At 40.3% G+C, this 24,664-nt stretch overlaps 1 long non-coding RNA gene across 2 annotated transcripts in view; it reads right to left on the bottom strand.

Annotated features, from left to right (window-relative positions):
• The window catches only part of LOC122465582, a 65,883-nt gene that overhangs the window by 34,375 nt on the left and 6,844 nt on the right, over window positions 1-24,664 (bottom strand). For both annotated transcript variants that reach the window (XR_006290524.1, XR_006290523.1), the window contains exon 3: window positions 3,451-3,597. This is a non-coding gene — a long non-coding RNA (uncharacterized LOC122465582). The remainder of the gene's footprint in view (window positions 1-3,450; window positions 3,598-24,664) is intronic.

Consider the following 24,664-nt stretch of genomic DNA (forward strand, 5'->3'; position numbering starts at 1 on the left):
AAGACACTGAGTTTTTGAATGAGAGCAATTGCAGGTGGAATCCCCTTGTGGCTTTATTTATTTATTTAGGCCAATTAAGAACATTAATGCTTTTGGAGAAGATCTGCGTCCTGCAACCAAAAATAAAACAAAGCTTCAAAGATTTAATGTAAACAAAGATTGAATGTGAATCGTACAGTTGTAAGAGAGAACATAAAACTCTGTGGATTACTGAGCTGGAGTTTTATTTAATCTGGTGGGGGGGGGGGGGAAGGGGGAGAAGAGCAATGGTGGCAAACCTTTCCTTGGACAAATAGACACAATAAGTTCGGGCTACATTCTCATTGTCCTACCGGGTGGCAAAGACCCATATCCCTAGTAAGACACAGTTACTGCCTGAAGAGTTTATAATCTGAATATACAAGACAGAGAAAGGAGGTAAGAACTCTACCAGACCCTTAGGACTTGTTTGTTCCAACCAGACGCTAGTTTCCTTTCTCAGAGAGCGACTCCCTTACACTGAGAGTGGAGTTGAAAAAGCTGCTCAGTGAGACAGCAGTAATTAACATGCAGCTCTCTGAAAAGTCCCACTGCCTGCTCAGAGGGTGGGTCAAAAGGAGAATCCTTCCTCCTGGATACAGATTCAATTCAAGTAAATCTGAGTTCATCAAAATGAAAACAGTAGAGTTCAATGTGTTCTAATGAAGGTAGAATTTAGACCAGAATATTATTTCCTTGGGAAGTCATGCCTGGAAAGAGAACACCGTTTCTCTACTCTTACCATAAAAACTAACATGGCTCCCCCTGATACTCTTACCATGTTTCTCGAAATAAACCTCCGTTTCATTATTATAGGTTACAATTTGTTTATGTTATAAATATAAAAAATATTAAAATGTACCTAAATGAATGCTTAGCTTACTCTGTGCCCACGATATCCCTTCCATTATTTGGGGACAAAGAATGAAACCTTCTCCAAAGCCTCGTACCGATTAGTTACCTATTTCTGTCTGCCTCTCAGGAGGCCAAATATCAGGGGGTAGCCATGTTAGTCTGTATCCACAAAAACAACAAGGAGTCCAGTGGCACCTTAAAGATTAACAGATTTATTTGGGCATAAGCTTTCATGGGTAAAAAATCACTTCTTCAGCTGCATCTGAAGAAGTGGTTTTTTACCCACGAAAGCTTATGCCCAAATAAATCTGTTAATCTTTCAGGTGCCACTGGACTCCTTGTTGTTTTTCAAGAAACCAAAATTCACTTCTCTCTCCATACACTGCTCAGTTACTGCCCCTGCTGGCAGCTCTGAGACCCATTGCAGGTAGTCTTAAATGCAGAGACAGTTCAAGACAATCTGTCACTCTAGGCAAAACTTCAGTGTGCTGTTGCCCCTCCTGTCTCCGAGTACAGAGGTTCTCAACGGGGGCAGTGCACCACAGTGGGGGTCATATCAGACTTTCTGGGAGGGCATGGCAAACCTTCAATAATTATGGTAGATGTAAGGGAGCCAAGCACCAGGTTGCAACACCACTCCCTCAGGTTTGGCCTGGCCACCCCTCTGTCATGAAGAGGGGTGGGGGAGGAGCGGCTGAGCCAAAGTTTAGTGGGCAGTGTTGCAACCAGGCTTATGGTGTCATGGCACCACTCAGTTTTGTCACAGCCACCCCTGCCACCCTAGGCAGAATCTGCTGCCCAAGGCAGCTGTCTAGTATGTCTATACCTAGAGCGGCCCCTGCTCAAATGAAAAATAGCGTACTGACAGTTTTACACAGAAGAAGAAATATCCAAGAATAATAGGAAGCAGAAGTCAACATGTCGAATCCAAGCCAGAACGCATCAATAGAACGACACTTAGTTTATGTTTTAAAGTAGAAACCTGATAATGTCACATGGTAGAAGACTCTTTATCTGACCCATGTCACCAAAGCCAACACTGTCTCCCAGTTCAGTGTCCAGGTTGTATGTCCCAGAAAGAAATGGGTCCATAAAGTGGGCATCCTCCACCCTTGTAGCCCTTTTGGGCCTTTCAAGTCTATACCAGCTCCATTAGCACTGTTGCATCTTTGACGAAAGTGGTTAGCTGTTATTCGGGGCTTTGCCGGGTTGTATCCATTAAGAGGAAATATAAACAAAATGAATCAGGTATTTCTTTGGGGCAATCCTATTTGTTTACAAAGAATGTTCACAAAGACCTGCTTCTGTGAACACAGTAGAAGCAAACAGCATAAGGCAGTTTCCTTGCTCACAATTTCCAAGCCCACCTCTCCATCAGTTCTGTGCCCAAGAAGCTCTCTTTCTGCTTCTTCATGGGCCACACCCACCACTTTATCTCTCCCTGTTTGCTGTCTTTCCCCCTCTCACACACAAGGACACATACAGCTGCAACCAATCAATTCCTTAGCCCCTGCATTTACAGTCAGTCCCAGGGAAACCCCCTCAGACCACATGACTTAGCCCTGCTCTGGTTTTGCCATGTGGCCAATTGCCTTTGGCAGTAGTCTCTATTGCAGTGGTGGGCCACATGCGGCCCATCAGGGTAATCTGACTGTGGGCCATAAGACATTTTGCTGACATTGACAGTCCACAGGGTTCTCTGTTCCCGGCCAACAGGAGTTGCGGGAAGTGGCAGCCAGCATGTCCCTGCGGCCCTCCGCTTCCCGCAGCTCCCATTGGCCAGGAACAGCAAACCGTGGCCACTGGGAGCCATAGGTGGCCATGCCTGTGGACAGTCACTGTCAGCAAAATATCTTTCCGCCCGCAATCAGATTACCCTGATGGACCGCATGCGGCCCGCGGGCCACAGGTTTCCCACCACTGGTGTATTGTCTCCACCCAGCTTACTCCATAAACGGGCTTAATTGTCCTAGATCTCCTGAGTTCTAGTCCAGTACTCTATCTCCTAGGCCACACTGCCTGACTACTCTTATGCTTAATGTTAAGGATCCACTTACATGCTCTGCTGGACCTTAATGTAGTATAATTGTCAACCTCAATCATATCTCACAGTTAAAGTAGTTTCTGTTTATGGTACACAAGTTTCTGTCTCATGCAACCGTTTCAAGGTAAATACTGAAAAGTGTATCTAAATGGAATTGATTTCCATACTTGCAACCAAATTCTCCATTCAGCTAATTCAGAGAAACATCTTAGTGTTTTTTGTTTGACAGAAAATATTTAAATGTCCTTATCAAGTTAGCCCCTCACCATCTAATACAAACCTCCTTGATTACTAGCCAGGTCTACAAGTAAAAACTTAGTTTAAGTGGTTGATCCGTTAACGTAATCTGTCATTCTATATCCATTAACCTCTGTTTCTGCTTTTGCACAAACAAGATTTGCCACAGATCACTGATTCAAACAAGAAGTTTAAATGAAGTACCTCAAATTAAGTTTGAATTGATTTACATCCTGAACCAATGAACCAGCAAATTTTCTTGTGTGCATTTGCGTGTGCAGAACTAAAATACTTACAGGAGATACTGTCATCCTGGCAATTAAGGACATCAGAGGAGGGAGACCAGTTTTCCAGTTTGTTTTCCATTTCATTTTGCTGGGGAGGTGGGTTGTTGACATTTCTTCCACATATCCTTCCTCAACGAAAAACCCAGCAACCTAAAACTTGAATGTAAATCATGTGTATGAAATCAAAATTTAGGCAGAGAAATTTAGAAAATCTACATTCAAGAAAGAAAACACAATTTTAGTACTTCAATGGGAGCCAAATTTCAGTATAATCCTTTCTTTCCCTTTAATAATCAGAAAGAATGTGATGCACTTTCAGTGCTGATATGAAGATGGAAGCGGTGTATTGCATTCAAGAGGGAATAAGCAGAGGGGAAATATACTGAAGTACAATTATATTTGGATAAAACTAGATAAACTGAAATTGTGTTGAATGCCTTATTCATATAATTTTGGGAGAATCTGTTCATTTGGTGTAATGATACAAAACATTGTAGCATTTTCTTCCATAATAAGCAAAATGGGGTTGGGGGGTCAGGTAAGGGTTTTTATGATGTTGTGGGAGGGTGGTTGAGTGAGTGCATGTGTGTTTCTTTCTTCTGTAGAGATTATGAGCTGTGTAGGAATACAGTGCTTAATTGAAACGATAACAAATGATGAAGCAGCTGTGAAGTATGGCACAAAAATTGCTCCAAGCAGTTAAGGCTGATCATCATGATGGAAATAGCTTTTTGACAAGCTTTGCATTCCTGTGACAATAATTAAGAATCAGGTTTCCACCGAAAGGCTTTATAGCCAGAAGGGGTTGTAAATCAATGGGCAACATTTTTATCGCAGAACGAAAATTAATTATTCAGTGTCAACATGCTTTCTCACACTTAACTGCTTGCAATATCCCTTTATTCTTGATTTTAATTCAATTACTGTACCGTTGGAGGAGGGGCGGGTTCTCTGGAATGTTTTACTTTTGTTAACATTTACCATAAGGAAAAATGACAAATCTATATGGTGCTTAAACTAAACTGTATTTCAGGTTGTTTTGGCAGAGAGGTTGCTAGCTGCTATGTACCTACTGACAAGGGGGTGGATGTGAGCATCTAGTGCAAGTATAAATGCAGAAAGAATTGAACTCAATACTACATGAAAAGGAAGCGTGGGAGTTTTCAGAAGTGTTCAGTGCTACTCTAAATTTGTTCCCACTGAAGTTAATGGAAAATCTCCCACCGAATTCAGTCTGCACAGATTTAAGCCAATACTGAGCATTTTAGAAAAATCTCACCCTGACTTGCAAGCAAATGAAAAATGTTCTTGGATATCTGTCTATTTTCTAAGAGGAAGGATGACCTTTGCACACCAGTCCCGTCCCTTACTGTAAAATGGTGTATATCCTGAAAATGGTGCTCATTGGATGACAGGGATCCAGCTCCTGAAAACAGAGCTGGAAATAGCCTGTTTGGTGGAAACCTTAGGGAGCGTTACCTTTTACACAGCCTGGGACAATTTTCTATCTTCATTTCCGCTCAGAGCTTCTGCATCACCAATAGTAGAGCTGGTCAAAAAATGTTTGATGAAATGGTCTTTCACTGGAAAATGCTATTTTGTTGAAATTAAGATGTTTTGTAGGACATGTCAATTTTGGTGAAATTTTTGATGGAAAAGGCATATTTTGTTCTGACGTTCACATTTCCTTCCGACTTTCCTGTTTAATTCCAACTTTCTCATTTTGCTTTGACTGTTATATTATAATGTTAATGCTATATTTAATTTTTATATTGAAATGTTTGAGATTATGAAAACAAAAGATTACAACAAGGTCATTTTGATGTTTCTGAATAAAAAAATTTTGGAATATTTTCTTCCATAAAATATTTTGAGATTGACTTTTTGTCCTGATTGGGGGCAAAATCAAACTGCAAAATGTCAAAATTTCCTATGGAATGGAAACTCCATTTTCCAACCAACCCTAACTAATAGTCCCCTGTACACTGCTGCAGGTAGATATACTATATCCGTAGCATGGTGTCGATTCAGGAAAGCACTTGATCATATGCTGAAGTCCACCCCTGTTCAGAGCAGTACTTCAGGAAGTGCTTAGAGCACGTGCCTAAGTGCTGTTCTGAATATAGTAGCTTTCCTGATATTCCTATATTTCCTTATTTCATCCAGACCCAACGCACTCTCCCTGAGAGCTCAACATTTCCATGCTGAAAGGAAAGGCCCAGCTGCCTTTATGGCACCATCCCATGACCTTTGTCCTGCAAGAGGCTTGTCACACGTCTAAGAACTTGTGTGTTTAGTGAAGCTGGTAGAGATGGACTCCAATACTGTAGCTAGTCCAGAATGCATTCATTTTCCTCAGGGCCCTCTGTCTTTTGGGTGGCAGCTGTTGCTGTGTCAAAGTGGTGTTTCGCAGAATTCCACAGAGAAAATTTTTGCTTAGTTCCATATAATTTTGCCCCCATAAAACTGTTTTATATGATTTTTTTGCCTAAATTATTGTCATTTTGTGCATTTTTAATTATAAGTCCCTGTGATTTGAAAACAGGCCCACTTACACCAGCACATGTGACAATGTCATGTGTCCAGCTGAATTTTTTCATGGATATGAACTCATTTTCAAGCCATACTCCCACTCAGTAGCAATACTTTACTTTTCAAGCAGTCCCACTCATTTCAGAGGGACCAGAGTAAGAGACTACTCAACAGGATCAAGGATCCAGGAACATGGCCCAACATGTAACCACCCAGCACAGTAAATAGTGTAAATAGAAAGAAAAAAAACTGATGACAGGGTGATCCGGCTCATTCTCAGTTAAATTATGGGTGGGGAGTCATTTCAAAAAGGCTAGATAAACTGATCTAAATGTAGATCTTCTGGCCTAGAGACAGGGGTTCATAGACTTCTCCCTCTGAGACACAGTGACCTTGCAACATAATAACAAGTCAACTATTAGAGGTGAGAGAAGGCCCGCATCTCTCAGCAAGGGAACTGGTATTTACATTGGTATATGGCTCTTGGGTGTGCTTGGTGTGTCAAGATGCTGTCTGGAGGAAGGTGTAGTGATAAAGGGATTCATTCTCCCCAGCCCCCTCACATTGGCTAGTACTGAGGGGAGTCATCTCAGAAGAAGCTACTGGATGCACTGTGTCTTAGGAGTCACATTGCCTCCAGAAACATAACAATGTTGCTGCCCCACCTTTTGAAAGGGTTCAGTGCATTCTCCTCCCATGAGAGGGCCATTCTATGGCCAAGGCAGAGGAGGGGAAGGCCAAGGCCCTTTTCAATTCCCAAAGAACTTTGTTAAGTCTAGCACAAACATCAACATTAAAGTCATTTCATGCTTGCAGTCTAAAGACTGTGGGATTGTGATGGAGCCTAACCTTCATATAGGATCCCAAACAAGGGAGTTGGGAAACCCGCGGCTTGTGCCCTCTCCTGCTCTCCTTTTGGGGAACTCATGTAAAACTAGGTCTCCCTGTCCTACCTGTTCCTTAGTGTTAATTTGTATGTTTTCACATAAAGCCATGTCTGATTTCAACATTTGTCCTTACACTGGTCTTAGTCCTCTTTTCTTTGTGGCTGGAGGCTGTTGCAGTATAAGATCATAACTAGACAGGCATAGAGGAGTTGGAATTACCTGTGAAAATATTGATAAGAGGGAGGATAGAAACTGGAGAAACAGTGACCTACCAATTGACCTCTGCCCAACTCTTCTGAAATTATAATATTCCTAATTATGTTTTGAAAAACTCAATAATTTTTAAATGTTTATTACAAAGTTTCAGAACATTTAAGCACATGTTTTTCAGCCATGTTGATTTCCTACTAAGGTTGTAATTTAGAAACGTAGCTGGAGGCAGTAGGTCAGTTTTAATGCCAGCACATTTATTATACTGTGGTAATAGATCTTTGCTACAGATAAAAAAAGTCCAGGGAGCCCAATTGTGCTTCTAGTAATGTCAGCATAAATTAGGAGTAGCTCCTTTAGAATTAGTGGAGCTACACCAATGCAAACATAGTATAACTGAGATCAGAATAAGACCCAGTTTCTTCCTGTGAAATGCACTGAGGATGCTATTGCTTAGTACAGTAAAAATGAATGTTAAAACTGTTGTTTCTTCTGAATTCCAACTAGTGAACTGTTGTGGGATTTTTAAGCTGGTTTACATTATTTGCAGGTGAAAAAATATGTCCTCCCATTCAGAACTATCACCTTCAAGGCAAGAGGTCACAGGTTCAGGTAATCAGAGCTGAATGTGCCCATGCTTCATCCATGAACACCTTATATGGTACGGATCATGGTGGTGCTAAAATATGTCTCAATAGTACATTTCATTTCTTACTTGAAAGATCTAATCATACTTCTAAAGTAATCGTTCAAACCAGTTACTCTGGAACGTATTTCTCAATATTGCCTACATTTTAAGTTAAAAAATCTCTGTGTCCTTTCCTATCACATTTTCTCTATCATGGATTACTGGCTCTCTTCTAAACCACAGTTAGTCAAGAAACGTTCTTTTCAAAAACCCTGTATTTTCAGCTTCCATGGGGCAGATGCTGATGCTTTTAGGAGGGCAGCAACGTACTCTGCAAGCTGCCCAACTGATTTCAGTGGCACTACTGAAAGACTAAAGATACCATTCTACGTGAATATGGGTGTCAGAATTGGGCCCAAAGTAATTATCTTTTTTTGACATTCAGTCCCAGTCTTGAGTTGGGAGAGCTTGGAAAGAACCAGTAAGAACACTCATGCAGATTAAAAAATTATTTTGAAACATTCTTGGAAATGTCATGTTTTGCCTTTATGCTGAGATTGTACAAAAATCTTTAACTCCCATTGCCAGTCCATGTGGTTCTAAACACTATAGATTAATGGCTGCTGTGCTCAAATTCGCTGCTCTTGTTCTCAGTGAGAGGCCAACCTGCCACCCCGCACCAAAAAAAAAAAAATCACGAAAAATCCCCTTATCTAATGAATTGCAGAAAACAAGTCTGATAAAAGCCAACCACCAAGCAAGAACCTGAGTGAAAAGTGTGACTGTCATTGTTACACCAGAATACTAGTGTGACAGCTGGCATTTTGTACAGTTGGTGGAAGCAGAAGACTCTCTCTGTATATACACATATTTCAGATCAGTGTCCTCAATTCAGAGCTGGAGCAGAATATTTCTGGTAAATTTTATTAGGTACAGTATGTTACATCAAAGATCTGTCCTGGAGTTTTCCTTCCAAAGTAACTGCCATGGAATTAGTTGCAATGAACAAGTGGGCTGGAAACTATGTAATCTAAACATGTTTTCCTCAGTGTGTGCCAGCATTCCCAGCTATCAAAGGGAGCATACTCTGGTCCCCTGAACTAAAGAGTGGTTATACTCCCTGTAGCCACATACACGCTTACCTTCAGCTACACTCTTACAGAGGGTAAAACGTGGGAACTGGTAACATTTTGGAAATGCATAATGCTTGCATGTTGAGCTGGTCAAAACATTTTCAACAGAACAGATTTCTATTGAAAAATGCAATTTTGTTAAAACTGGTGCTTTCTGCAGGAACACAATGATTTTGAGAACATTTTCAGTGGGAAAAGGTGCAAATATTTCATTTTGACAATGTCAAAACATTTCAGTTTAGTTTCTACATGTATATTTTATTAACATATTGTAATGTAGTGTATATATATCCATTTAATATAATATATCTTATTTAATATAACCTATTTAATAAAATATAATCATTAAAAGGAAATGAATCAAAATGTTAAAGTGAAAACAAAATTTCAAATTGAAATTTGTTGGCATTTTTGTTTAATGGGAAATTGTGAAATTTCAGTTTTTCATTCTGATTTGGAATGGAAAAAGATTGGTGTGTTGGACATTCCAGTCCCTAACCAGCTCCACTTGCAAGATATATGCAGGTCATCAGAGTCAAGAAGCTAGTTAATAGTGCAGTTCAGAGCCAGTACAGTAAAACTATAGAAGCTAGACATAGCTGGATCGAGGCCACACCAAAAATCATTTAGATTATCACCATGCTCTGGATGTAAGCATTTACACAGAGTGATTTTCTTTTACTATTTGTTTGCACAGCACCTACAACCAAGGGTCCTCAGTTCTGATTAAATATTAAAAAATAATAATACTTTTCCCTCACTTACATTTTTTTGGTCTGTCTTTTACATTGCAAGTCCATCAGGGCAAGCACAGTGTCTTTGGCCCAGAACCTCAAAGGTATATAGGCACTTAACTAACATCAGAGGAAGTCTGGCACGAAAACACCTTTGAAGAGCTGGGACTTTTTGTCTTGTGTAATTCTGAGCACAATGGTGACAATTCATAAATAACGATAACAGAGATCAGTGTATGAAAGTAATGAATATGGCTAGGCAAGGATACTGGTGAGAGTGAAATTGTTGCAAGAGCAGGTTTTCTGTTGTAATGTTTCGAGTTGCATTTTATGGTGCCTATCCTCCAGCTTCTTGCAGGTGCTCAGACCTGTGCGGTACACGTGCAGGCTCTGACATCTGGCTACAGGCAATCATTTGTAAGATCCAGGCATCTTTATAAAAGAATATTGCACACACTATGAAGTTTTGAAAACATGCTGAGATGTTTGTAATAATATTCTGTTACAAAGAGGTGATTGATTGGAAAAAAAAGAAGGGAGGAGGGCCTCAAAAAAGATTTTTTAGCTCAAACAGAAATCTATAAACCTCAAGTTTCCATACTACAAAGAGATAAGCAATATTCACTGTGGTTTCACGCAAGTTAGTCAATAAACTTCCATTAACTATGGACAAACTGTCAAAGTGACCTGCTGCCCTCATCTTTGCAGAGTGGCTTGGCCTTAGTGGTCCATATTAATATGAATTTTAACCCCTTGGTCTGGCATTTTAATTCTCTCTCCATTAGTCTCACATTTCTATTTTATCAGCTTGTACTATTGATTTTAAAGAACATGTACAGCCAATTTGCACATATGTCTTTTGCAAAGGTCATCGGAGAACACCAACATGTGACTTCTGCAAGATGTCCAAAGGGTTGCACTTTCCAATGATCTGTATAACTTTCTGCCCAAGACATGTTTTAATATAATGTATAGAAATAAAAGAAATATGCATGAAGTAGTACTAGCACTTTGCAATTTGGTAGACGTAATCATTTATTCTTTATTGTGGGACAAAACTGAACACAGAGTACATGGCCGGGGGGAGGAAACTCAGCTGTACTGCTTTTTTCATTGTCATGGTGTCCAAATTTTTCATTACTCTGCTCCTTATAGAAAAATGTGTTTTGATTATGAATTGCACCCAGAAACCATGGGTAGTGAGAGTAGCTTGATTTAGGACTCAGTCCCGCAAAGGCTTTTGTACATGGTTAGCTTTCAGCATGTGACCAGTTCCAATGAACTTTTCGGCATAAGTCTTTACAGGACTATGGCCTTAGTCAATTGATTTTTTTTTTAAATGATCAAGACAAAACTGGGATATAAAGATGGGATTTACATTTAGCTATGAAAGTACTGAAATTTGTGATCACACTGATCTCCTCAGGAGGGAAGTTCTACCACCATGACCTGGCTGTTGAAAAAAATCTCTGTCCCCAGCCGCCACCAGTCTGACGCTTGTTATGGAAAATTCCATTGTTCCTAAGGGGCAACGTTGTTGCGGAAGATCTTGGTCACGGTGGGAGAGAACATTTCTAAGCCGACAGAGCGCTGAAGATCTGATACGTGATCTTGAATCTGCTCCAGTACCAACTGGGGAGCCAGGGCGACAATAGGAGCACTGTGATGATGTCTTATTGAGTTGTTTGAAAACTTGACAGATTTCCCCAAAGGTTCCTCCAGCTGATATTCTTTTATCCCCAACATGGCTTCTTATTGAAATACAGCTACACCCTCAATTAAAAGAGAAAATCTGATCTTTTATGGTAAAGCCTTGCATAAGAAAGTTTATTATTCAAGCAACAGCAGCTGGCACATATTATTTGCAGATGCTGTGGACTCCTCTGGGGGTGGGAAGGGGGTCAGTCACTCAAAGACATTAAAATGTTCATAGCACCTTGTCCTCATAGAACAACATTCTTCTCTTTAAATTACCTATCACTGTAAAGACTTTTCTCAGGTTACACTGCCGCAACAGTCTTTAATTACACAAATCTCCCAAAGTCCATTATAGACCCAATCCCATCTCCACTGAAGTCAATGGAAAAGCTCACATTGACTTCACTGGGTGCAAGATCAGAGTCCACTTGTTTCGAGTTACAGCACCTTGAATTTGAGTTGTGGTTCTGCTCTGAAAAAGTGGTTTGTAAAAATGGCCTAGGCTTGGATTGGCACTTTGCAACCCAAACCAAGTAAGGGACCGTGACTAGCTGTGGTGCCCCAGAAGCAGGGCGCAGAACAAATTGTAACCCTCAAAGTCACAAATTGGCTCTGCTTCGCTCTTCAAATTGGTCCTTATTCCCTGGGTGAATAAGCTTCACTGGCCCTTTCCTGGCACAGCTTACATCCCCCGTGGTGCCACATCAGTTGTGCTAGCTGCTACACAGGGTGGGGGAGAAGCTAAGGTTTCCCCTGTCCCTGTTTGCCCATTCTTTGCCCACTGGTGCAGGAAGGGGTGTGGGAGCTCAGTAGGAGCTTCTCATCCCTTCACATAGGGTTTGGCAATGCGTGTAGTCTGTGCAAAAAAGTAAGGGGACTCCTTACTCCTGTTATTCTTCTGTACAGGTGTTTATTCGGGCTCACGGTTGAGCCCAGAATGGGGTTCCATGCTATTTGTCTCAATGATTTCCAGGTGCAAACTGTTCAGTTTATGGATTTTCTAACTGTCTGGCCTGCAAACTCCACTGGGAGTCTGCAAGTCAAGTTGGATTCTTTCTGGTTCACATACAGTTTTTGGGTTACACATAACTGCTTAGATATCAAGGTAAAAGGTGCCTTTAAAATACGATAGGCAGACAGACCAACCACCTGATCACACCCACAGATTCTACAATCAGAACTGAGGCCCTGATTCGGCAAAGACTTGAACGTGTGCATAAGTTATGCACATATGTGAAATTGCATTATTCTAACATACATAAAGTTATACACATGCTTAAATCTTTGCAGGCCTGTGGCTTTGGTTAACAATGCTGCTGGTGACCAGTGAACCAGAATAGCACCCAGCTCCCTCCCAGAGTTGTGTTTGCACACCAAGGTTAACTGGTGTGTAAAAAAAAAAAAAAAAAGTAAACATTTGTTTTTGACTAACCTCAGCCACAAAGGTAGTAGATCTAGTGAGTAAGAAAGTGCCAATTCAGAGTATTACCACAATTTAGTTTCAGATTAGGAGTACATAACATCTCTCATTTCTCTGTTGTTCCTGCCACAAATATTTCAACCTCAATAATACATAGACTTGGAAGAATTAGATTTTTATTGGTAAATGTTGGTAAAGATTGATTTCACCATTCATGCAGAAACCAATGGAAAAATATTTCTATTGATAATCTTCTAAATTTACAGATAGGCAAAGTAAGGAAAATGCTACTTGAACTTAGAGTCAAAATCCAGTGATTTAGATATTTCAATTAGCTTGTTACAAATGGACGAGTGAATGAACAGTAAAAACAGGTGTGATTTGTTGATTTAAGGATATTTACTCTGTATATTTGGACAAGTGACATTGACAATTTGGGTTTTAATAGTTTATAAAGCTTTAATTTTTCAGTCTCACTGTCGACTGTCATCAAATGTCTGACCACTCATCTGCCCCACCCCTCTATTTTTTCACAACTCAAGAAAATGTAAACGGATACAAAAATCTTTAAAAAATGCTTAAAGATTAACACTGATATTATCTGTCAAAATTATAAAAACATAAAAATTGAATTCTGTCAAACATAATACTGTATTGCAATTCATACGGCATGCACATCCACATCTGCAGCTCATTACTGGTTAGGTAAATGGAAACAAAATCACGTTTGGGGAAAAACAAACTTTTGTGAGTTTTAATGTAGTTTGTAAAAAGTCAGTGCTGTATTAGTATTTCAGGAAGCAGAAGGCCAGACCTTCAGCCTGGGTAAATTGGCATCGCTTCATTGAAGCCAATGGAACTACATCATTTTATACTAGCTGATGATCTAGCCCTAAAATTAAAACTAGGCAGAGGTCCAATTCTTGCTCAGCTGAGCAGCCCCATTCGTTTACTTGCATGAATGATCCAAACAAGATTTGGCCAGGAAGAAATGGTATAAAACTAAAGCCCACATTTTTGGGCCCCATCTTGCAAACACGTATGCAAGTTCCTAATTTTGTGCACAAGAGTACCCCAGTTGAAGTCAATGGGACTATTCATGTGTATAAAATTAGGCATGTACAGACATGTTTGCAGGATCAGGGCCAAAGTTCGTCAAGAAATGAGTTTGAAAGATTATATCATCTTTTCTGCAACAGTGGAAAACAGGTTGATAGCCCTCCAGTGTGCTTCAGATTTCATATTCAGCTTGTAACAAGAGCTTCATAACACTACCCATTACAACACAAACAACAACCTATTCGTTTAGGCCTGCAATCTGAGAGGGCAACAGCTATTTCAAAATTCCCGGGGGAGGTTCAAATGACATATTGATCAATTGATTAAAAATGTCAGTGGTCAGAGGAGAGAGCTGCACTGCTGCAAAAATATCTGTCAGAAGACTCTATAAACATATGTGCTATTAGGAGACAAAAAATTAATCTGACAGAAAAATAGAGCAGCGGTTGTTTTACATTAAATGTGAGAGAATGCATGGTCTGTTTCCAAAATGTGTCAGATATAATAAGGAATAAAAACTTCACTTCTGGAATAAAGACGTTTATACACGTATTTTGATAGGCCACATATGAAGGTTTGGAATTGATTAACTTCTCATAAAATATCTGCTTTGAGTTATTTCTGTCAATGGTCAGAGGAACTGATGCTATTTCTAAACATCACTTCACTTCTCAACTCCTTTCCCCATTTACGTGGGGGTGCCTGCAATTCTTTGCCACTCCTTCCAACCCGTGGCATTGGTTCATAGGTCTTGGAGTTTCAGTCCTTTTCTCTTCAAACTTCTCTTGACAGAGTCTATCTTATCCTTGGAATTCCATGTCCTCTTTTGCTGTTTCTTCCTCTCAGGCTTTCTTTGCTAGTCGTTCTTCTCCCATTCTTATCCTTTGTCCATCCCACTTCAAAAGTGCGTTCTCCAGCGTATTTCTGTCAGTTCCAAGTTCATCTTCCCCCTAATTTCTTTTATGCAAAGTCTGTCTACCCTTCGCTTGCCTGCCATTCTCCTCAATGTATATTTTCTACACCTTTATCTTTTTTCCTTCCATCTCCATAATACTCACCATTGCCAAACCATAGAGCAGGCAGGACAAACACATGCAGCATACACTTTTCCTTTCAGTTTTGTTACTTAATTGCTGATCCCACAGTACTCCTGCCACTTTTTTCAGTACCTGCCATGTGCATGGGGTTCTTCTTTTCAATTGTCCAGATCTGTCTCTGATGGAACTATATCAACTTCCCAAGTACACAAATGGTTTCTTCTGATTCAGTTTCGCTCCTGAAACTTCAATCACCAACTCTTCTTCCACCTTCCCTACTTGTATAACTTTTTCTTTGTGTTTTCCCTTCAAAACCATTGTATTCCAAACACAGGTGCCCACACTGATACAATATATACCAATTACTTTTTGCTGTCAGCCAAAAGGGCCAGGTTGTCAGCATACATTAATTTTCTCTGTGTCTCCACAGGCTTGATTCTCCTACCAATTAATGCCATAACTAGGATGAAGAGAAGTGGGCTTAGCACACTGCCTTATCTCAAACTCATCGCCCCCTCAAAACTGTCTGAAATTCCATGTATTGTTACCACCTTAGCTCTTGACTCTCAATGCAGCTCCTCTATCATCTCCACTTCTTGAAGTTCCCCTCCCATCCATCTCAATACTCCAAACTCTAACTCCCATGGAACAAAGTCATTTGCTTTCTCAAGATCAGTATATGCTACATAGCAGTTATGCCCTCCATTGATCATTCCTTCAAACTTGTCTCATTGCAAATATTGTGTCTATAGTACTGCTTCCTTTCCTAAAGCCATGTTCCTCCTCTTCTATATTTTCCTCCAACTTGACCTCAAATTTGCCTCCAAAACTCTCTCAAGAACTTTGAGAGGCTGACTTAGCAGGATGAATCATAGAATCATAGAATATCAGGGTTGGAAGGGACCTCAGGAGGTCATCTAGTCCAACCCCCTGCTCAAAGCAGGACCAATCCCCAATTAAATCATCCCATCCATTAAATTGGTATTTGGATCACTTGCATTATTCTTACCCCTCCAAAGAAGCACATCAATCCTACTCTCCAGTCATCAGGTATCCTAGCTCGATCCCAGAAAACATACAGCAATCTCTGAAGCCATGTTACTCCAGCATCTCCAGGTGCTTTGGCCATATAAACACTTATCTCATCGTCACCAACTGCTTTACCATTCTTTATCTTATTCACTGCTTCTGCTACTTTGTCTACAGAGATCAATACCTTCCCCATAACTGTGAGTGATGCTTGTACTCACAACTCTCTTTTCTCATTTAACAATCTTTGAAAATATTTTCCCATACCTCTGCCACCTCTTCAGGGTTAATCACCACACAGTTCCATCCTTCACGCACAAAGATTTATTCCTATCTTGTGTTTCATTGTTCCTTTTTCTTGCCAACCCAAAACCCAATTTCCTGCCATCTTCCACCAGCTTTCTGTGTAATTCCTCTTCAGCCTCCATTCTTGCCTTTGCAACTGCCTTTTTAGCCTCTCTCTCAGGGAGGGGGTGAGGGTGTTTGTATGTATTTTTTATTTTGCAATCATAGGACAAAAGTGGGTAGTGGGTTACAGGTTGTTGTAATAAGCCATAAATCCAGTTTATTTTTCAAATCCAAGATTTTTAGTCTCTATCAAAGTTATGAATTTAAGCTATCAGGCTCATCTTTTGAGTTCCTGCACATCACCTTCAAAAGATGAGCCTGATAACTTTATTAAGTCCATGATTTTTAGTATTTAGCAAAGACAATGGATTTTTGGTTTCTTACAACCCATTACATTAAACCCCTAACCCCCCCCCCCTTTTTTTTTTGTCCTATGACTGCACAGGTCCTAACTGGCCACTTCACTATGAATGCTCTCTTACAATATGTGCTAGCTGGTTATGCTAAACAATCTGTTCCACCTTGTATTTAGCTGTGACACTCTGAGTACCTTGCCCAGAGCAGAGGAAGAACTCTGTGTAAGCTCAAAAACTTGTTTCTCTTTCACCAGTAGAAGTTGGTCCAATAAAAAGATATTACCTCACCCACTTTGCCTCTCTGATATCCTTGAACCAACATGGCTACAACAACAATGCAAACAGCAATGTTACAGTGGCACCTAGATCAGGGGGTGGCCAAACTTACTGACCCTCCAAGCCACATACAACAAGCTTCAGAAATTGGGGAGCCGAGGCACACCTACCTCGGAGCTTCAGCCCTGTAGGAGGTGCCTGCCTGGGCTTGGGGTTTCAGCTCTGCTCTTGCTGAAGCCCCGAGCTCTGGCAGGCATGTCCTGCAGGACTGAAGCCCCAACACTCCCACCCCCCACTGCACAGAAGCCCCTACCCCACCTGCTGAAAGGCGGAAGTCCCAAGCTTCTTCCCCCCAGCCCCGCCCCGGTCCAGGGTCTGGTAGGTGGGGAGTGTGGGGGGCTCCACAAGCCACACTAATGGTAAAAGAGCCACATGCAGCTCGCAAGCCATAATTTGGCCACTCCAGATCCAGAGGGTGAAATCAAAACTCCCAGACATCAATGGGTCAGGAGTTCACACCACACTCCAACCCTCACTGGATTGTAAACACACACAGGGACAATGCCTGCATGAGTTTACATTTTAAATAATCACAAAAGAAGGGAAGCATTATTTACCCCATTTTACAATGGGGAAGTGCTGCACAGATTAAGTGACTGACCCAAGGTTACACAGGAAAGCTATTGTCGAGTCAGGATTAGAATCCCTGTCTCCTAAATCCCATTTTAGTGCTTTAACTACATGACTATCCCATTATCTTTACACTATGGTGTATTGCTGAGATATTCTTTTTTGTTGGGGGAGGGATAGCTCAGTGGTTTGAGCATTGGCTTGCTAAACCCAGGATTGTGAGTTCAATCCTTGAGGGGGCCATTTAAGGATTTGGGGCAAAAATTGGGGATTGGTCCTGCTTTGAGGAGGGGGTTGGACTAGATGACCTCCTGAGGTCCCTTCCAACCCTGATATTCTATGATTCAGATTCCTCCTCAGAGAAGAGAAGTTGTAGCCTTAGCCACATTTTTAACTAGCCTCAGTTAGGAAGCCTTAATAGATTTGTTCTATTACAATTCACTTGAATTATAGAGAAAATGTATGTTATGTTATCAAACCCACCACTGACATCTTACAAGTACATACAAGGGATCTTAATTACAGTAGTGATAATTTTATTTTATGTTGTGAATTGATTGTAAGAGGTAGGATAGAATTCCTTATTTAAATCATCAACAAATAAGACAAACAAGCACAAGATAGAGCCCCTTTTGGCTTCAAGATATAAACTAGCTGAATAAAAGAAGGAGCAGAAGAAAATTTGGTGCCAATTTCTTTCAAATAGATTCCAGAGAGAAATAAAGCTAAGCAGCTGATGTTTTTCTAGGTGATCCCAGCTAAAAGGACATGATGCTTTTTATAAAATATAATTACATAATCTATTCAGTCATCCTGTGTGCTTTACAGTCGATCATATTTTAATGACAGTTCATTCTGCTGTCTCAAGGCTTGCTTTGGAAATTGTCCTTAGCTCCAAAATAGATTAAAATAAAGTGTGGAACGAAAGTGAGAATAATCTTGGCTGCAAATTAATTTGCCTTTGTCCATGCCAGAAATAGGCTTTAATTGCTGAGCTTTTTAAAGCCATTCGAAAAGACCAGTCCTTTTAATTAGCCTGAAAGCGTGGTGTAAGGTGACCAGATGTCCTGGTTTGATCAAAGTGGCTTTTATAACAGATTGCTTTATAGACACTATCCCAAACAGAGCATCCAATAGAGTGACATAATGGACCTGATTTTCTGAAATTAGGTCCGTGCTCATTTGCCTGTGCAACTGCATGCATTCATTGCATGTGCACTTATGACAATGTACATGCAAAGCAGAAATGTGTGTGCACATATAGCTAAGTAGAACATATAGCTTGTGCAAAATTTAAATATGTGAAATATGAAATTTGCAATTTTTAAAATCCTATGACTGTGAAATTGACCAAAATGGGCTGTGAATTTGGAAGAGCCCTATTTATGACACACAAAACAAAGTTGACAGTAAAGATTTTTTTCCCTGAAGACGTTGAATGGTCAAAATATGTTTGTTCACTTTACTTGCTATAGGATAAACCATTTCATACATTTTATAATTTCAAAAGGGGCTGTACAGAACCCTTTGAGAGGCTGAATTTTCTCTCTCTCTCTTGTGTAGATGAGTTAATGATCTCAAAATGTGTTTGTGAGAAAACCTGTTCCCAATCCACCACCACAAGTGAAATATGCAAAATATTGTGTCCATTACAAAAATACAATGTTGTCTCTCTGATTCAAGAATATGTATATAATTTAAAGTGTGGTTACAATAAGTATCTTGAATTTCATTTGCGGTGCCACATTAGCAGCAGAGACATTTTTTTAGCATATTAAAAAGTCCAGGGCCAGATCCTCAGTGGTGAAAAGGGGCATAGTACTAAGGCAGTTGTCAGTTTACGCTAGCTGAGGAGCTCATAATTCCAAATTCAGAAGGGTCTAGTCTGTCCATATTTATACCTAAACAAAGTTTATACTGGATATTTACAAACTGAGCTGATCAAACGATTTGTTATGGATAGTGTTTATGACAAACACAGGTGTTGTTCCTGCATCATCTTCTGTGCAGGTAGACTTCCGCACTAGTGTGGTACATTGTGTATGGTTGGGGCCTTAGAGCGTTTTTTTTTTTGTTAGAAATTTGGTTTTGAGCTAATTTTCTCTTCCCCCTGCACCCACCCTCCATCAGATATTTTATTCATATTTGGGATTCTTTCAACTGTATTGTTTCTGCTTGGATGGATGAAACTTTGGGTTGTTTTTTTTAAAAAAGAAGAAAAATGAACAGGAACAACAAATTATTGCATATTCTTGAATCAAAATTGCAACATTTATTTACTATGTAAAGGACAGGGGGTTTTTATATTGGAGTTCTTCAGAAGGTCCTTCAGCTAGTAGATTGGTAACATTCTCTCACACAGTCTCTCACTGCTTATGAGTTTTATGAAATTATGAAATTAATGAAACCCTAGGCTTTGCCAACACTTTCAGAAATTCATGGCAGTGGTCCAAACATCCACAAATAATGAATAATACGGTGCCAGGAATCAAAGCAAGCCAAGCAATGTTTCTTTACTTGTGATATCAGTTATTTCACTAATTGGCTATCTCTATTTGTAAATAAAACCCTTATTTTTAATGATCACCCACCTGCTGATGCTAAAATCCCTTTTTAAAGTAACCCCCAAAATCTTAGTATACAAAATGATACTGAACCTTTTCCATATGAGACAAGTTATTTGTTACATATGGTTCTGCAGTTGGCATCTCTCTTTACATGACCATTATGAAAATATTCTTTTTGAAAAATGTGTGTGTGTGTACACACACGTGCATGTACACACACTCTATATGTATGTGTCACAGTTCAGGGCAACTGCACCTGTATTTCCCCTCTAGGATCAAACAAGGACACCCACCCTAGGCTTCAGGCTCATCTGCTGTCATCTCTCTTGAATGGAGACATGCATCTCTATCCCTTCTGACTGGGATATTTCCCGGAGCAGCCCCAACTATATTGTAATCTCCCAGCCAAAGATTCTGTCTAAGCAGGCCTGCTTACTTTCTCGTCAGAGACTAACAACAGAGAAATTGCCCACAGTTTAAGGTACCACATAGCATGTCCTATGCAAACCTATTTTGTTCTTAAGGTAAAAGCAGTACAGAGAAGACTTATTTAAAACAATAGAGGAACCTACAAAGATGCTAATAAGCTTACTAGAGGTTACCCCAATTCAAACATGGGCTCTGGCAGGACCTGTCCTTCAAAACCCCATCCAACGGGTTTCCTTGTGGTTTCAAATTCATCACAGCTTCAGCTCAGAACATTCACCCAATCTTATGGGGGCCTCAGGAAGCCCAGTCCTTCCAACGTTTCTCCAAGCATTGAGGCTCTCTGTGGACCAGGAAGAAGGCCATGAGCCTGTATAAAACCAGGCTATTTATCCAAAAATCCTTTCTTTGGCTGTTAGTTCCTGGAGAATCTGGTTTGAACTAGAATATGCAAACCTCTCCAGGGTGTAGCTTCAAAGGGCTGATAACCAGAGGAATTACATTATCTAATTCCTCTAGGAGGAGAGGATGCTACAGTTCCACAAAGCCACATACACAATTGCATTTTTAATATAATGGACCCCAAAGATATTAAACCTAAATCAATAAGGTTTAACTTAATTAAGTAAAGATTTTCTTAATTCCATAAGGTTTTAGATACATATTATAGGGCTGGGAGTGGTGCCCATCATTAAAGTTGCCCAACGCTTGCCATTATCAAACACTGTTTTCAGTTGCTTATAACTTTACCAAACTAACAGTTTGGGCTGAAATTTTCCACACTAGCTGTCTGATTCAGGCTGTGTGGGTTTTGCCATTTTAATTTCAGACTAAACAGTTCAGCCATTTCTGAGAACAATGCTAGGAGAAAATACACTGTTTTGCCAACATTAAAAAATTCTGGCAACATTTTCTTTGAACTGCTCTGGCACCCCCATGCTTTGGAATAGGGTCTTGAAATTTCGTGGTGGGTGAAGGGCGGAAGAAGAGATTGGCCTTTGTGTTGGGGGGATGTGCCTTTTGTCCTCCTCATGAAAATTTTCCCAAATTTGGCCAAGTTATAAGTTTTTGACTAATCATATTTCACACATTCTCAGTACAGACTTGCTAGAACTTTGCAGTGAAGTTCCCCAAAGATTCCATAGACACTGGACATGCTCCAGCCAGAGGATGAGCAGGACTTTCCCTGGAATTGCAGGTCTGGCTGGGATATTTCAGGTTCTGCCAGGTCTGGGTCCTGGCACCTGAACGGAGAGCCTGCCTCTCTGGTGTTCTCAAAGACCTCCCTGGTGGGTCCAGAGAGTGTAGAGAAGAACATAAGAATGGCCATACCGGGCCAGACCAATGGTCCATCTAACCCAGTATTCTGTCTTAGAACAGTGGCCAGCACTAGAGACTTCAGAACAGGGCAATTAACAAGTGATCCATCCCCTGATCTCCAGTTCCAGCTTCTAGCAGTCAGAAGTTTAGGGACATCTGGAGCATGGGTTGCATCCCTGACCATCTTGGCTAATAGTCATTGATGGACCTAGCCTCCATGAGCTTATCTAATTTTTTTTTTAACCCAGTTATACTTTTGGCCTTCACAGTATGCCCTGGTAATGAGATCCACTGGTTGACTGTGTGTTGTGTGAAGAAGTTAGTTCCTTAGTTTATTTTAAACCTGGGTGACCCCTGATTCTTGTGTTGTGTGATGTGGTAGTGAATAAAAAAAGTGTTATTTTTCTCCACACCATTCATGAGTTTATAGGCCCCTCCCTGTTGATTCTTTTACCAGCTGAACAGTCTGAGTCTTTTAAAAATTTCTCCTCATGTGGAAGTTGTTCCATACACCTCATCATTTTTCTTGTTCTTCTCTGTACTTTTTCCAATTCTAATATATCTGTTTGAGATGGGGCAACCAGAACTGTATGCTGTATTCAAGGTGTGGGCATACCATGGATTTATATAGTGGCATTATGATATTTGATGTCTTATTATCAATCCCTTTCCTAATAGTTCCTAATGTTCTGTTTCCTCATTTTTCAGCAACAGTCAAAAAAGCTGACATTTTCAGAGAACTCATAGACATTAAGGTCAGAAGGGACCATTATGATCATCCAGTCTGACCTCCTGCACAATGCAGGCCACAGAATCTCACCCACCCACTCCTGCAATAAACCTCTCACCTATGTCTGAGCTATTGAAGTCCTCAATAAAGTTTAAAGACTTCAAGGTGCAGAGAATCCTCCAGCAAGTGACCTGTGCCCCATGCAGCAGAGGAAGGCAAAAAAACCTCAGGGCCTCTTCCAATCTGCCCTGGAGGAAAATTCCTTCCCAACCCCAAATATGGCAATCGGCTGAACCCTGACTTCAAGGTCTCTTTCCTGAGTCATAAATAGACCTCATCATTTGTATGTATAGTTGGGATTATATTTTCCAATGTGCATTACTTTGCATTTAACAACACTGAATTTCATCTGGCATTTTATTGCCCCAGTCACCCAGTTTTGTGAGATCCCTTTGTAACTCTTTGCAGTCAGCTTTTGACTTAAGCATCCTCATTAATTCTGTACCATCTGCAAACTTTGCCACCTCACTGTTTACTTCTTTTGCCAGATCATTTATGAATATGTTGAACAGTACAGATCCTTGGGGAATCCTGTTATTTATCTGTCTCCACTGTGAAAATTGATCATTTATTCTTACCCTTTGTTTCCTATTTTTTAAACCAGTTACTGATCCATGAGAGGACCTTCCCTTTTGTCCATTGCTTTGCTTATGAACCTTTGGTGAGGAACCTTTTCAAAGGCTTTCTGAAAGTCCAAGTACATTATATCCACTGGATCACCCTGTCCATATGTTTTTCAACACCTTCAAAAATTCTAATAGATTGGTGAGGTATGATTTCTCTTTACAAAAGCAATGTTGACTCTTCCCCAATATATCATGTTCAGCTGTGTGTCTGATAATTCTGTTCTTTACTGTAGTTTCAACCAATTTGCCTGGTACTGACGTTAGGCTTACTGGCCTGTAATTGCTAGAATCTCCTCTGGAGTCTTTTTATTAAAATTGATATCACATTACCTATCCACCAGTCATCTGGTACAGAAGCCGATTTAAATTATAGCTTACATACCACAGTTAGTAGTCCTGCAATTTCATATTTGAGTTCCTTCAGAACTCTTGGGTGAATACCATCTGGTCCTGGTGACTTATTACTGTTAAATTTATCAAGTTGTTCCAAAACCTTCTCCACTGACAAGGTGCCTGCTTTGAATCCAGAGCATCCAAGAGCCACATCTGGAGGTGATAAAGGGGAGCAGATTGGGACAAGTAGCCTGGGAGGAATGGTGGCTGGGGAGGGGCAAGGAAACGGGGATGGAGACTTAGGGTGGCGTGGGGAAAACGGGACTGGATGGGCAAAGAAAATGAGGGAAGAGCAAAGGAGTACAAAACTGGTTGGGCAAAGGGGTCCCATTAAGGTTGTTCAGGAAACCTTTGTTCTGGCATTTCCTAACTTCTGAGTGCTTCACTTTGCAAACTTAATATTCTTTTAGTGTAGTGAGTATGTGTGTAAAATATGTTGCAAACACTGTGTGTCTGTAAGTAAAATATGTTGCAAACAAAAAGTAAAAGAATAATTACATGGAGCATCATTTTGAGTTTAACTAGAACATAGAGAAATGTAGATTTACTGCCTTGCTCAGATTTTGATCTGAGTGTAAAGTCTCTTGTTTGTGTATGTGATTATTCTATTATGCTAATTGTCTTTTTTTGGTCACAATAGTCTCATTAGACTTAGAGACCCTGCAGGCAAAGCCAGCTGCTGGCATGATGCAAATTTTTAAAGGTCAAAAGTAGTTTGACACTTTTTGTCCAATTGATTGTGTACCTCTGGACAATTTGTTTACACCAGTAGTTACATTTGCTGAGCCATCTACAGGGCTGATCCTGTAAAATGCTCAGCACCTCACAGCATGAGAAGTACTGAGTGTACCAACTCCTGTTGAGGTCATTGTGGATTAAGGGAGCTCAGCCCCTCACAGCATCGATCTTTACTAAAGCCATTGCAAATCAGGAGGCTTTTAATGGGGGTAATTTCTGTTTACAGACATTTATTGACTTTAGATCGATGACATTTTATTTAGTGCTGCTCAGAATTCAATTTAGATTTCAATACTTGCTTTAAGTTAACTTGAGTTCATGGAGCTTTTTTGGGAACAGCAAAGGATATATTTTATTCTTGTCCCTTACAAGTGTAGAAAGAGATT

Source organism: Chelonia mydas, chromosome 4 (genome assembly GCF_015237465.2).
Source record: "Chelonia mydas isolate rCheMyd1 chromosome 4, rCheMyd1.pri.v2, whole genome shotgun sequence".
Classification (NCBI taxonomy): Eukaryota; Metazoa; Chordata; order Testudines; family Cheloniidae; genus Chelonia; species Chelonia mydas.